Below are 12,996 nucleotides of genomic sequence, written 5' to 3'. Positions count from 1 at the left end.
TGCCTGTTCCCTTCCATACGAGTAGTAACGTCTAAACTTTGATGGGGGACGTTTCTTCTTCGTTATGTAACGTACATACCTTCCAAATTTGTATGTTTTCGCCTCATATTTTTTCGAAAATTACTGAGAATAACAGTCAACCAAATACTGCCAGAGTTTCATATTTATTATTGTTTATACATTGCACGTTAATACAAAATCTGTTGTTCTATTAACTTTTTAGTGACTTTTAGTAATCTTTAAATATTGTTTCTGTTTTTTGGAACGTTTGTTCCTCCATTACCTTTTGATTTGTGCAGAGTTCTTAAAAAAGAAATTGACTAATATATTTCGTTATTGCGAAGAAGATTTAGCGCGCGTCTCACCTGAAGTAACCGTAAAAAGAACTGAGTCTGCAGCATAAGTATGCACAGCTACTGAACGGAAACAAACATAGTATACGAGACATATGCCCAGAAGTGCAAGTCTATTTTAAATATTCATTGAAAGTTGTGTAATAATGACCGCCGTAAAACTACTGGTACAAGAACTAGCAGCACTTATGTTTAACCTCATAAGCGGCTGGTGCTTCTGTTCAGCATCTTCCGCTTGTTTTCCGGAACCTTTGTCTCGGTGTTCCACCGAAAGTACGGTTTTTGTTCGGTGGGACACCAGGGAGAAAACACTAACACAACAGAAAGAAAGAAAGAAAGAAGGAACGATTGAAAACTGACTCTGATAAAGAACTCTGAGCTCCAGGTAGTGGTCTGAATTTGAAGTTAGGTTTGCTGAAGATTTTTATGGCCGTTCAAAGGGGAGAGGTTGATTTGAGATATCGAGGAGAATAGCCTAGGAGATTAAGAAGAGTCCCGAGTGTAAGAGGCACAGTGGGCCGGGGGACCCGTGCACCGCGACTGCACTGCTGGAAAGGTAAGGATCGAAAATGTTTAGTTTCTAGCTGAGCATTAAATTTAGGATACTTGTTTCACTGAAGGTACAATGAGGGTCTTTAGCTGTTGCAGTTAGATTGATGGGTTGTTTGTTCCCCTCAGTCGAGGGGACCCTAATGCTAAGTACCTTCCAGTTTTAAAGGGACAGTTCTTATTTTCCCTGTAGAATTGTGTTGTGTGAGAAGTGGTATGCAGTAGTTTAGTTCAAGTTAATACCTCTGAGATATAATTTTGTCAAATCATCATGCCATTTTTATAAGAGAGCGTGACGGTATTTATGCATTTATTTTGACAGAATTATTTTTACTAAAGTTAAAGATCTGAATGTGATGGTGCTAACTTGGATGTAGGCAAACATACTGTCAGTAGTGCTTTTTTAAACCTTGAAAAGATGGAGTGTTGAGAACATGTTTTATTAAAATGTATGTTTTGTACAGCAGAGAGCAGCATTGGGTGTTAAGTAGAAGTTGAGGCTCCCTTCTGCTTTGTGTTTTTTTACAGTGACTGGTTAACCTAAGTATTTATGTGGAAATACCATACATACTACTGTAGAACTGGGACTATTCTGGAGCTTTCATTCTGAGGACAGTGTATCCCCCAGTAAAAGTGTTTGGATAGTTATTTGTGGAGGTGTCCTGCTTACTTTGTTGTTATGTAGGTCAAGTATTCTGTAATTTGCATACAAAATGCTTCTAGTTTCATCTGTGAGCTTCCATTTTATCTGTCTTTCTTTCTTGTGCCTGTTGGAATATGTTATGACTGAAAAGGGGCTTCTGATCAACTCACCCACATGGTTATTGAATACACGATAATAGTACACTGCAGATCTAAAAGTGTTTGTGGGTTCTATGATTCTTCATTCTATGTGATTGTATAATTTGCGTTGTGCATGTCTAACAACAGTGAAACACTGCAGTTGGAGATATAGGTACAGCACACTACAGTGTGTATAATTTGTTTATTCTACTAAGTGAATCGATCTATTATAGACCATTTTAGTCATGATCTAGGTTGCAAGGTAATACATAAATGCTTTAAATACTGTCAGTTTGGAGTTCTGATGTAGAAAGACTGTTTTTTTAGAAGTGGGAAGAAACGGATTTTCTTGAGTGAACCCGTGTAGACTAGGAATAACATGCAGATAGTAATGATACCTTTATTAAAACCCAGATCCATGAGGTGGAATCCTTAACCACTGAATCATACCTGACAATAGTAAAACACTTTGGTGGGAAGCAAGATATTTTCCTACACAATATAGAAATGTCATGTAATTGCCAGTAATGCAGTGTAATGTGCAAGTATAATAGTATCATAACATTTGGGTGGTAGCATGTGAATCCAACTATGTAGACTGCTGAGAAAAATTACAACCATTATATAATGACATGCTGAGCCAACATAAAACTCCATGGATGATAAATGTAGGTTAGTGCATTATTTAGTGTGCAGTTGTCAGTATTATGTGTAGAGATAAGTGTTTACCACAGAGTTGGATGTGTAGTTTTCTGAATTCTGGTTTCAGAATACATAACTGTTAGTGTAGTGTGGATAGTGATATGGTGGTGTAGGCTGTACTTTTTTCAGTTGTATTCTTCCACAGTTGTGAATTTCATTTCTGCCTCTGAGCCAAGGTGGTTACAAAAAAGATATATGTATTTTTTACCAACCCATTTACACAATTAACAAATGGCAAATAAAATTGTTTTAAGTTAGGGGTCAGTATAAATCTGATTTAAAGCATTATATGTTATACTGTTAGCCTTCTTGCTTTTTTCCTCTTGTTCATTCATGTTCTTACTCCTTGTCTTCTTACTGAATATGAGATATACTGCAGTGCAATAGACTATCAGAGCAGCTACCTTGTTTCATTGAGCTGGAGTCATTAGGACATAATAAGAACATCAGGTGACATGGTGGGAACAGTGGTTAGTATTTGTCACGGCCCTTGGTTCTTCATTTCAGTTCTTGGCTCATGCCCCATGTGCAGAGTCTGCAAGTTGTATGAGTAACATGGGTATTTGCTAGATGCCCTAGTTACTTCCTATATCCAAAGATATGGTGTAGATGAATTGACTGCTGTTTTGCCTAAGCTTACTTTTCTGCCTTATGTCCAGTAATTGTCTGGTTAGGCTTCAGCTAACCCACAGCCCTGAAAAGAACAGAGCGAAAGTCAGAGAACTAATGAGTGAAATTGAGAAGATCAGCTGGTAATAACAACTGCTATGGCTAAGTGTAAACTGGCTACTTTGCGTATGCGTTATTTGTGGATGCCTTAAAAACTCAGGTAGCACACGGGCAAAACCAGTTTACTTTCCTAAATAATATTGCATCAGGCCTTGTGGGCTTTAACATCATCTGAGATCCTGATGTAGTCCATTTAGTGATACTATGCTTGTATTATCTTGCATTCCAAATACTGCATCACCTGCAAGATCTAATCCCTTAACAAGTGGACATAATTTTTTTGACTTACTTTTTTGAAACAAGTGAGAGAGACAACATCCCTAAAAAAAACTAAGTATGCCTTTGTTACTGATTGCTGTGTAGTCAGAATAGTATTCCCAGCCAAAAAAACATATTTGTAAGCTGTATCTGGTATAGCTGGTGATTGCACTTTAGCAAGTTTGTTGCTGTCTTACACTGACTGAAGTGTTATAACTTAAACCGACTGCAGCACTGTTCATAAGTAATTTTTAATATCCTGCTACGTTTTAAAGCATGGAAATGTGCATATGCCATGTACCTGATATTGCAGTCCAACTTTGGTGGTGTGCTTAGCAGATGGCCATGAGGGTGGGTTAGAGATGGTAATATTCAAATAAGTCAGTGGACAGCTATAGGTCAGCAGACTTGGGGAAAGCATCAAGGAAAAAAATCCTGCTTTACTGTTGTTGTACATATAATAACCAGTCAGATAGAAAAGACTGAAAAACTATATCTCGTTTGCCGCATTGCCGTAAAGCCACATTCAAGCCAGCTCTCAGCTAAGTCTGTAATATTTTTGGAATATTCTGAATTTTTCATATTGCTGTTATACCTAAAAAGTTTAATTTGTTTCTACATATTGTGTTACCGCTTTATCTGTGTATTGCTAAGTTCTACTTCCCCTTTTTCCTGTCAATTACCTACTGGTAATCTTCGTACCATCGCTGGTACTCTTTCTCTCTACCCACTGTGGTATTTCCCCTCCAGCATGTCCTGTTTATTGTGGTGACAAGGTTTAGGTCCCTAGAGCATGTAGCTCGGAGTGATTGGGATTTCTTTAGGTGTAGCATGTCCAACAGCTCTGGGTTTAACATAGCTTTCTATGTTGGGCAGAGATCTCCTCAGAGTAGGAGATATGCTACAGAGTAAAGCTGGAGTTTTTTGAGACTGTCAGTGTAGGGCATCTGTTTGAGGCCAGTAATCCTCTTTGTGAGGTACTTCTGTGGCCTTTCCAGCTGCTGCAGATGTCTTGTGAGGTACATTCCAAAAGGGGCGTTGTACTCTATAATGGGTCTAATGAGTGCTGAGTAGAGGGGAACAATGACCTCTTTTTTTTCCTGGATGAGAACCCTTTTGTGATGAGGTGTGCCACATAGAAGGATTTCCAGACTGCTGTGGCGATGTGATTATCAAAGGAGAGACTACTGTCCACCTGGGTTCCAAGGTCTCTTATCACACATTCGGCGGTAAGTAGACTGCCGTTTATGTGGTAGTTCATGGGTACAGGGTTTTTACCAAAGGGGATGACTGCACTTTTTGGCACTGGGCTTGATGCCATGCCTCTGACACCAGGCATTTGTCTCAGTGAGGCACTTCTGTAGGATGTTCACATCATTTGGGGACTCGACTATGGTGCCTAGTTTGCAGCCATCTGCGAACTTCGTTGGCCAGAGGCCTTCTGTGTTAGCCTGCACTTCAGAGAAGTAGATACCAAGAGAGGTCCCAGGACTGAACACTGTGGTACTCCACTTGTCACTGGTTTGAAGTCAGAGTTTGAGTCTGCAACTTTTACAGTGTGGGTTCTGTCAGTGAGCCAGTTGGCAACCCATCTTGTGATGTAGAGATTTATACCTAGTTTAGTGAGTTTAGCCATAATTCCAGAATGGGGAATGGTGTCAGAAGCCTTGGCGAGGTCAAGATAGGCTGTGTGAACCACCTTACCTACGTCTATGGCTTTGGTGACTGCCTCAAAGAAGTCGATCAGGTTCAGAAGGCATGATCTGCCTTTCACAAACCCGAACTGGGTGGGGTCCAGAGTTTGGAGGTTACCAATGTTTTTGTTTGAGTTCCATGGCCTTGCAGACCAGGCTTGTCAGGCTAATAGGGCAATAGTTCCCAGGATCAGTGGTAGCTCCCCCTTTGTGGATTGGGATAACTGTTGCTGTGCGCCATTCAGTTTTGCACAACGCCTGACATGAGACTATGATTGAACATGGTGCTTAGCTGGAGGCAAGTTCGTTCTGAAGTTTGTGTAAAACGCAGCTGGGATGTTGTCCGTTCCCATGGATGCTTTGGTTTTGGTTTTAGAGTGCGCCACTTTTACCTGCATAGATGTGATTGCAGGGACTCTGCATTCTTCCTGTACAGATATGGGCCCTTTAGGGGGTGAGAGTGGGGGTAAAGTTAGCACTGAACCTATCTCCCAGGATGTTGGCAATATTGGTTGGTTCTGTAATTTTCCTGCCGCTGTACTGTAACTCAGAACAGATCTGGGTTTTGTCATTGAGATTCTTGGCATAGCTATGGAATGTTTTGTGGTTGCCCTTAGAATCAGTGGTGATTTTGTTTTCGTAGCTAGCTTTGGAGGATTTTATAAGGGATCTCAGCTTCTTATTGAGGCTGACCAGGGAGCTCCTCCACTCATGGGACTTTGCTGTCTCTTTTGCAACAGTTTCTTCCTTCTGTTGTAGAGTTTATGACAGGGGACCACCAGTTTGGCTTCCTTTTTTGGAGGATAGCGTCTTTGTTTTGTGTGGGATAGTGAGATCCATGCACTTGTGTAAGAGCTTATAGAGTGCATTTGTGTAGGATTCAGTAGTCATAACTGTATTGTCCATCTGCATGAAGTTCGCCACTTCTGTCTTGAGAAGCATGAAGTTGGCTTTGGAGAAATCTTTTACCGTGGTTTCCTTAATGGTGGGTGGGGGCGGGATGCAGATATCTAGGATGATTAGCTTATGGTCGGATCTGACCAATGAGGAGTTGACTTCAGGTGTGGAACACCGGTCACTCATGTTGGTAATGACTAGGTCTAGGATACTGTTGCCCCTGGTGAAGGTGTGGATAAGTTGATGCAGGGCATTGGAATTTATGAATTCCAGAAAGCGTTGCGAGAAGGAGTTGGTACATGAGTAGTTTTCCCAGTTAATGGTGGGGTAGTTGAAATCGCCCATTTTTAGGTGTTTGGTTGAACCCTAATATTTTCCAGTATATCAAGAAAAGAGGAGTGGGAATCCTGGGCCATGGTGGCAGATCTGTAGCAAGCTACAGTTTGGATTGCAGTTTTGCCCAGAGTTAGTTGCACTTGGATAATCTTGGATGCATTATGCTGCGCAACTAGCCTGGAGGCGTGGATATCCTTAATGAATATGGACACACCTCTGCTTTTGGTGTTCTGGTCCAGGTTAGATGGCCGAAAAGTGTGGTATGAGTTATAGCCTGATAATGCAGGGGTAATGTTTGGTGTGCCTCACCTCTTGATACAACCCCCTTGCTCATTCTGTGTGGGGTTTAGTTTTTGTACCATGAAGAACATAAAAACAAATTGATTTTGAAGGGCCTTCTCAAATCGCCCTTCTCAGAGGCTCTCTCTGCGTCAGAGGGTTCATCCCCTCCAAAGAAGGAGAAAAAGAGGCCCCACTCCATTCCCTCCTCACCTTCTGGTGAGAAGGAAAGGCCGCCAAGATCAAAGATGCCAAAACTTTCTGCACCGGAGCAGAAGTCTTCGTCTACGGTACCGTCTTCCATACGTCTATTTCTTTAGCGTTGACGCCGACTCCCTTGGCACCGTCTATAGCACCGATTTGTGACTGATGCAAAAATCTTGACCTCAACAGCGATTACGACTCCGAGCCCTTCCACGGCTCCGTTAAGTTAATCCAACACTGCTGCTCCTTTCGTCTCAAAAATGGAGACGGTGCCTTTAGAGACACAAGCTCAGATCTGATACTCCCCATCTGTGGATCCCTACTTGGGATAGGCTTAGAGTCCCTTCTTAAAGTGTCCAGAGTTTCCGTCGGGGATATCCACTAGATCCAACAGGAGCCTCTCCGAACTCTACGTGGTGTGCCTTGTAGACCAGCTACTGACAGCCAGGGGGATTCCTTCTGATTCTAAACACCAATTCCTTGTAGGACTTGGGTTTTCTGCTTCACAGACTCTTATTCTCCTTGTTCGTCATCCTTGCAGGTTCTGAAGCCCTTGGCACTGACACCTCTCTCTGTACCCTCAGCTTCTGTGCCGATAGTGGACCTCACTTTAGCCCCAGAGTCGACCCTTTGGCCTTCGGTTCCGTTGGAACCGGGTCTTCCTCAGGCCCAGGATTGGGCTGCGGTTTCATCGGTTCCGAGTTCAGTGCTGGCTTTTTCTACGGTGCCATCCACGACTCTGGGAACCCTATTGGTACCTATCCAGCTTGAGGCTCCACTCCTGGGAGCAGGTTTAACGGAGTGGTGTTTGACTCTGGTTTTGAGGTTTTACTTCTTTGTTCTGGGCTCCTGTCCCTCTTCAGGCAACCCTGCTTTCCAGGTGATGGAGAGGGCTCTTGCCTCCATGAGCAAGCCTTTGGCATAGGCATCCTCATGTCCTCTCCCTGTGCTGCAGCTGTCATCGGCCACCATTCCAGATCGAGCACAGGAGCTAGAGGAGACCCTATTGCAGGGTGCCCCTTCTTCTGGGTCCTCCTCAGAAACTCCCGCTGAGGAGGTTCCTAGGAAGAAATCGTGCAAGAGGAATCATGTGGAGTCCCTAACCGAGGATACCAATTATGATTAAGAAGGGTCCCCACGATCACCCCCTGATGATGTCTCATTCGGAGACATCCTGGAGATCTTGAAACAGAGGGGTGATTGGAAGCCCCAAAACCCTTCCCCGGAGGAATCCATCTTCCTGCAGGCCTTCCGTGCTCGACCATCTACCTTCTGGGTGACCCCGCCTGCAGACGTGTTGGTTTAGCTTGTGCTGCTGCATGCCTGGAAGAACCCTGACCATGGTTGAAGCAATTCCCAAGAGACCAGACAAAATCCTCTCTCCTCCTGAAGAACTTCCTCATTGGTCCAAGGCTTTACTGGTAGATGCTATGGCGGTGGCGACAGCCACCGAGAAAGAGCTTGCTGAGGAGAGCCATACTGTTCATCTGCTTAATGGGGAGTCCCAAGTGGTGGAGAGACTGGGGAAGTGAGTTTTTGCTTTATCAGCCTTTGCTATTTGGTCTTTGAACTACCTGGCACATACCTGGCACATTTCACCAGACTCCAGAGAGACCTCCTCTCCAAACTCTCTGGTACTTTGTCAGGACAGGTGTCTGAAGAGGTTAATGACAAGGTAGCCTCGCAGCTAGCGACTATGGAATCGATTTCTAACTCATCCATGAGGTTGATTTCTCATGCAACTGATGGGGCGGCTAGAGCTATGGCTGCAGGTGTAGTTATTAGACATCACACTTGGAACCTGTGTGACTTAGCAGATTTTTAAGTCTTCCTTCCTTAATGCTCCAGTGGAAGTGTCTTCCCTGTTTGGCCCCAAAGTGAAGGACACGTTGGCCAGGTTTGAGCAGGATGGCAAGACCCCATCTGCAGTTGGTGTACTTTCCTCCACTCCTCAGCGTCCTTTTTCCAGGAACCAGAGAAGTGGAAAATTGTGGCACAAAAAGTCTCGGGGTTCTTTACGTGACACATGTGGTGAGTTTACCCCCATAGGCAGAGGGGGCAACTCTTCGGGAAGATGTCCCTACAGAGGCAGAGAGGGGGGTCTGCGTAATCAGGGTTCCAGTGATTCCTTCTCTGGACAGCCCTATCAGTGCTCCTGAATTGTAGCTCAATTGCTTTCCTCTGGAAGCAGTCGGAGTATGCCTTTATCTGCACTCCACTGCCTAGCTATGTATTACTACTGATTCTTGGGTGCAGAAGATAATATCCAGAGGTTTACCTAATCCCCTTTGACTCCTACCCAAAATCTCCAAAGGGAATCTCGGACGTCCCACCCAGTCTAAGGGAAGAGGCAGCTCTTCAAACAGAACAGCTGTAATTAAAAAAAAGAGTCATCCAGAAAGTCCCACCAGACCAGATAGGATCCGGGTTTTACTCAAGGTTCTTTTTGGTGCCAAAATAGACGGGACTGGAGGCCAGTTTTGGACCTCAGCTGTTTAAACTAGTTTGTCAGCCAGAAAAAATTCCGGATGGTCATGGTTCAGTCCATTCTCCCGTTTCTGGAGAAAGGCGATTGGATGTGCTCTATAGACCTTCAAGATGCATATTACCACATAAAAATGGACACGGTCCAGAAGGTTCCTTTGCTTCTGGCTGGTAGCCAATCATTACCAATTTTGTGCCTTGCCCTTTGGACTCTACGGCCCCCAGAGTGTTCACCAAATGCATCTCAGAAATGACAGCTCACTTGAGAATGCAAGGATTCTGGGTGTTTCCATATTTGGACAATTGGCTCCTCACCGCCCCCACCAAGCATCTACTGGTAACAGCCTTTCATTACGCCCTGTCTCTGGCACATCGCCTTGGAATATCCATAACCTTGGAAAAGTCCAATCTAACTCCGACCCAGACCCTGGAGTTTATAGGGGTAACATTCAATACCCCCTCTTGCTTGATTTCTCTCACGGATCACAGGCTTCAAAGACTAAGGATACAGCTCTGAGAGGTACTCTGCCACAGACTGGTCCCAGCTCGACAGGTTCTGCAGTTGCTAGGGTCGATGGCAGCATCTATATCTATAGTCCCCCTAGCAAGATATTACATTTATTTATTTTAACATTTGTTGACCGGGCTAGTCCAACTGGATACATGTCCATTTTCAGTGGAGGCCCGGGGAGAAAAGCTCCAAGATCATGGTTACATAAACAAATACAAGGACAAAGCTGAAACAAGTAAATACACTGACGATTAAAGGCAAAATAAAGCAAGCAAGTAGTTATATATATAATTTAAAAGAGATACAGACTTGAACAGATGGACTGACAGGGCTGTATTGTGGACCTTTAAGGTTTTTGGGTGGAGGCTTAGAGAGGCCTAGGTGAGGCAGGGACGTTAACTATTAGTCAGGATTAGAGCAAGGGCATAACCATTGGGACTTCAGGAGTGCTCTGAGGTGTATTTTAAATTGGTGCAGAGAGGACATAAGTCTTAGGTTGTTTGGGAGGGCATTCCAGGATTTGCCAATGGAATTAGCATATAGTGCTTCACCACCGGAGTTGTTAGATTTAATGGTCAGTACTTGTAGACTTTTGGAAGACCTGAGGGACGTACGGTTGGAGTAAGGGGTAAGTAGTTTGTTCATTGAGGGGGTTTTATCTGGATGGTTGATAATTTTAAAAGCCTCAGTGAGTTGGTTGAGTTTGAGAATATTAGGCAATTCTAGCCATTCTAGTGTCCTTAGATGTAGGCAGTGATGTGTGCGATAGCCAGATTCATAACTGGAATGCCCTATGTGATTGTAGGTAGTAGAAAGTTTATTAAGCTCTCTCTTATGGAGGAAGGAGAATATTGGGGATGCATAAAGGAGTGTGGAGAGGAGGTGGGTTCGGGCAATTGTTAGTTTGGTGTGCGGGGTTAAGAAGGTCTTTATTCTATACATGGACCCAAGTTTTTTGTTGACCGACTTAATGGTTAGGTTTACATGCATATCAAATTTAAGTTTGTGGTTTATGGTCACCCCTAGTAGTTTGGTGTGGGAGACGGGGTAGATTATGGTACCGTTGTTGGAGGACACATGGAAGGTTGGATTGTTGGTGTTGGGGGGTTCTATTCCTTGGGCGGTAGCTGGAGTGGGGAAAAATAGAAGTAATTTGGTTTTGGTTGGGTTAAGTAGGGGTTTTAGTTCCGAGAACCATTTTTCGACTGTGGAAAAGCAGTTTTGGGTTGTGGCTTGGAGTTTGGTGAGAGAGACGTCAGAGCAGATCAGGGTGGAGTCATCTGCATATTGAATGCAGGTGGCTTTGGGAATGATAGAGTGTAGACCATTTATAAAGATGGAAAACAGAAGGGGACCGAGAATAGATCCTTGGGGAACACCAATATTGGTGGGGAGTAGGTCTGATAGCCTATTTTGCCACTGAACCGCCTGTTTTCTGCAAGAGAGGTAGGCATTAAACCAACTTATGGTTGGTTTGCTAAGATGAAAGGTTTCCAGTGTGTGGAGCAATTGTTGGTGGTTGACCATATCGAAGGCTTTCGATAGGTCTAGAAAAGCAGAGGATATTAATTTGTTATTGCAGTTGTAGTTGACTGAGTCAACAAAGGAGAGGAGAGCAGTGGTTGTGCTGTGATGGGGGCGAAAGCCATGTTGGGTGTTGGATAGGAGGTTATTTTGTGTGAGGTGGGTAATGAGTTGTTTGTGGACACAGCGTTCCATAATTTTGGCTAGAGGAGACAGTATGGCTATGGGTCTATAGTTAGAAGTGTCGGTGGAGGACCCTCCTTTATGGAGAGGGATGATATAAGAGATTTTCCAAATAGAGGGAATAAAAGCTTCAGAAATGGTCCGGTTGATCAAGATTGAGACAGGGTAGGCTATGGCGTCAGATGCTATTTGTAAGTATTTGGCTGGGAGCAAGTCAGCCGCTAGGGTGGTTGGTTTAAGTTTTTTCAAAAGGGTACGAATGTAGGAGGTGGAGGTAGGTTGTAGGTTGAAGGCAGTTTGGGTTGGATCTTTGGTTGAGGTTGCAACCGAGGGAGAAGTGGCAAGCTTACTGGCGAGGGACTGGATGGTCTCAGTAAAAAAATAATTAAAAGTGTTGGCTATTTCAGTTGGATCTTTATCCATGAGTTTTTCAGGGGTGGGGGTGGTAGATTTTCCTGGATGTAGGAGGTGATTGAAACCAGCCCAGAATTTTTTAGGATTATACTGATGTTTATCTTGGAGGTGACAGAAATATTGTTTTTTATCAGACATAACGGCTGCTTTGGTTGAATTTCTAAGCTGCATGAACTTGATGCGATCTAGGGGGGGGTTTTGTGGTTCTCCATTTGTTCCAGGCCTGGTCTCTGAGTCTAATTTTAGATTTAGTATTTTGTGTTAGCCAAGGTGCAATACGTTCCTTAGTTCTAGTAAGTCGCTTAGGAGCATGAGAGTCGAGTATCTTGAGGAAAGTGTCATTAAAGTATGATACACTCTCGTCTAAAGGTAGGGTTTTTAGGATGTGCCAAGTTACAAGCCTTGAGATCAGCAAGAAATTGGTCTGGGACAAAATTCTTGCTGTTCCTAACTAGTCTAGTTATGGGGGGATTTGTAGTTGGACATTTGTGTTTTATAATAAAGGTAACAAGGTGGTCACTAAGGTCATTGGGAAGGGTCCCTGCAGTATAGTTGTTAGGATTCTTATTAGTAAGAATCCAGTCAATGATGCTCTCCTTTTGTTGGGCATGTCCAATTCTAGTGGGAGAAAGAATATTTTGGGAGAAACCATGTACGTTAATGGGAAGAGGGTTTGATTGAGCAGAGTAGAGAGTCCAGTCAATATTAACATCTCCTAAAATTATAGTTTCTTGGGGGTAGTTGTTAGCAAGCCAACTAAGAGTTTGTTCTAGGTTTTCAACATTTTTGCCTGGTGGTAGGTAGATTACTATGAGATTAATACTTTTTTGGTTGTTTAGGGAGAGCTTCAGGGCAATCAGTTCCAGGTTAGGAACTTTTGGGGGTTGGAGTAAATTCATTGTGATGTGCAAGGAGTTCTTGAACATGACAGCTATTCCCCCGCCCTTTCTAGTTATTCGATCAGCCCTGAGGATGTTATACCCAGGTGAGATGATTCCTCATCCTTAGTGCTTGGTTTGAGCCATGTTTCTGAGAGACACATGATGTCAGGGGAGTGGGTTTCGAGCATGGCATGCAAGTTGTGGACATTATTATT

At 43.5% G+C, this 12,996-nt stretch overlaps 1 protein-coding gene across 1 annotated transcript in view; it reads left to right on the top strand.

Annotated features, from left to right (window-relative positions):
* The first annotated feature begins 585 nt into the window (after positions 1 to 585).
* RAD54L2 (RAD54 like 2) overlaps positions 586 to 12,996 on the top strand; it is a 2,252,401-nt gene continuing 2,239,990 nt past the window's right edge. Inside the window, exon 1 of the mRNA XM_044077481.1 lies at positions 586 to 909. The gene's annotated coding sequence lies outside the window, so the exon portion shown is untranslated. The remainder of the gene's footprint in view (positions 910 to 12,996) is intronic.

The sequence above is a fragment of the Protopterus annectens genome, chromosome 7.part0 (assembly GCF_019279795.1).
Source record: "Protopterus annectens isolate FY-2018-M chromosome 7.part0, PAN1.0, whole genome shotgun sequence".
NCBI lineage: Eukaryota > Metazoa > Chordata > Ceratodontiformes > Protopteridae > Protopterus > Protopterus annectens.
The sequence above is the reverse complement of the archived record's forward strand: the minus strand, read 5'-3'. Positions and strand labels throughout refer to the sequence as shown.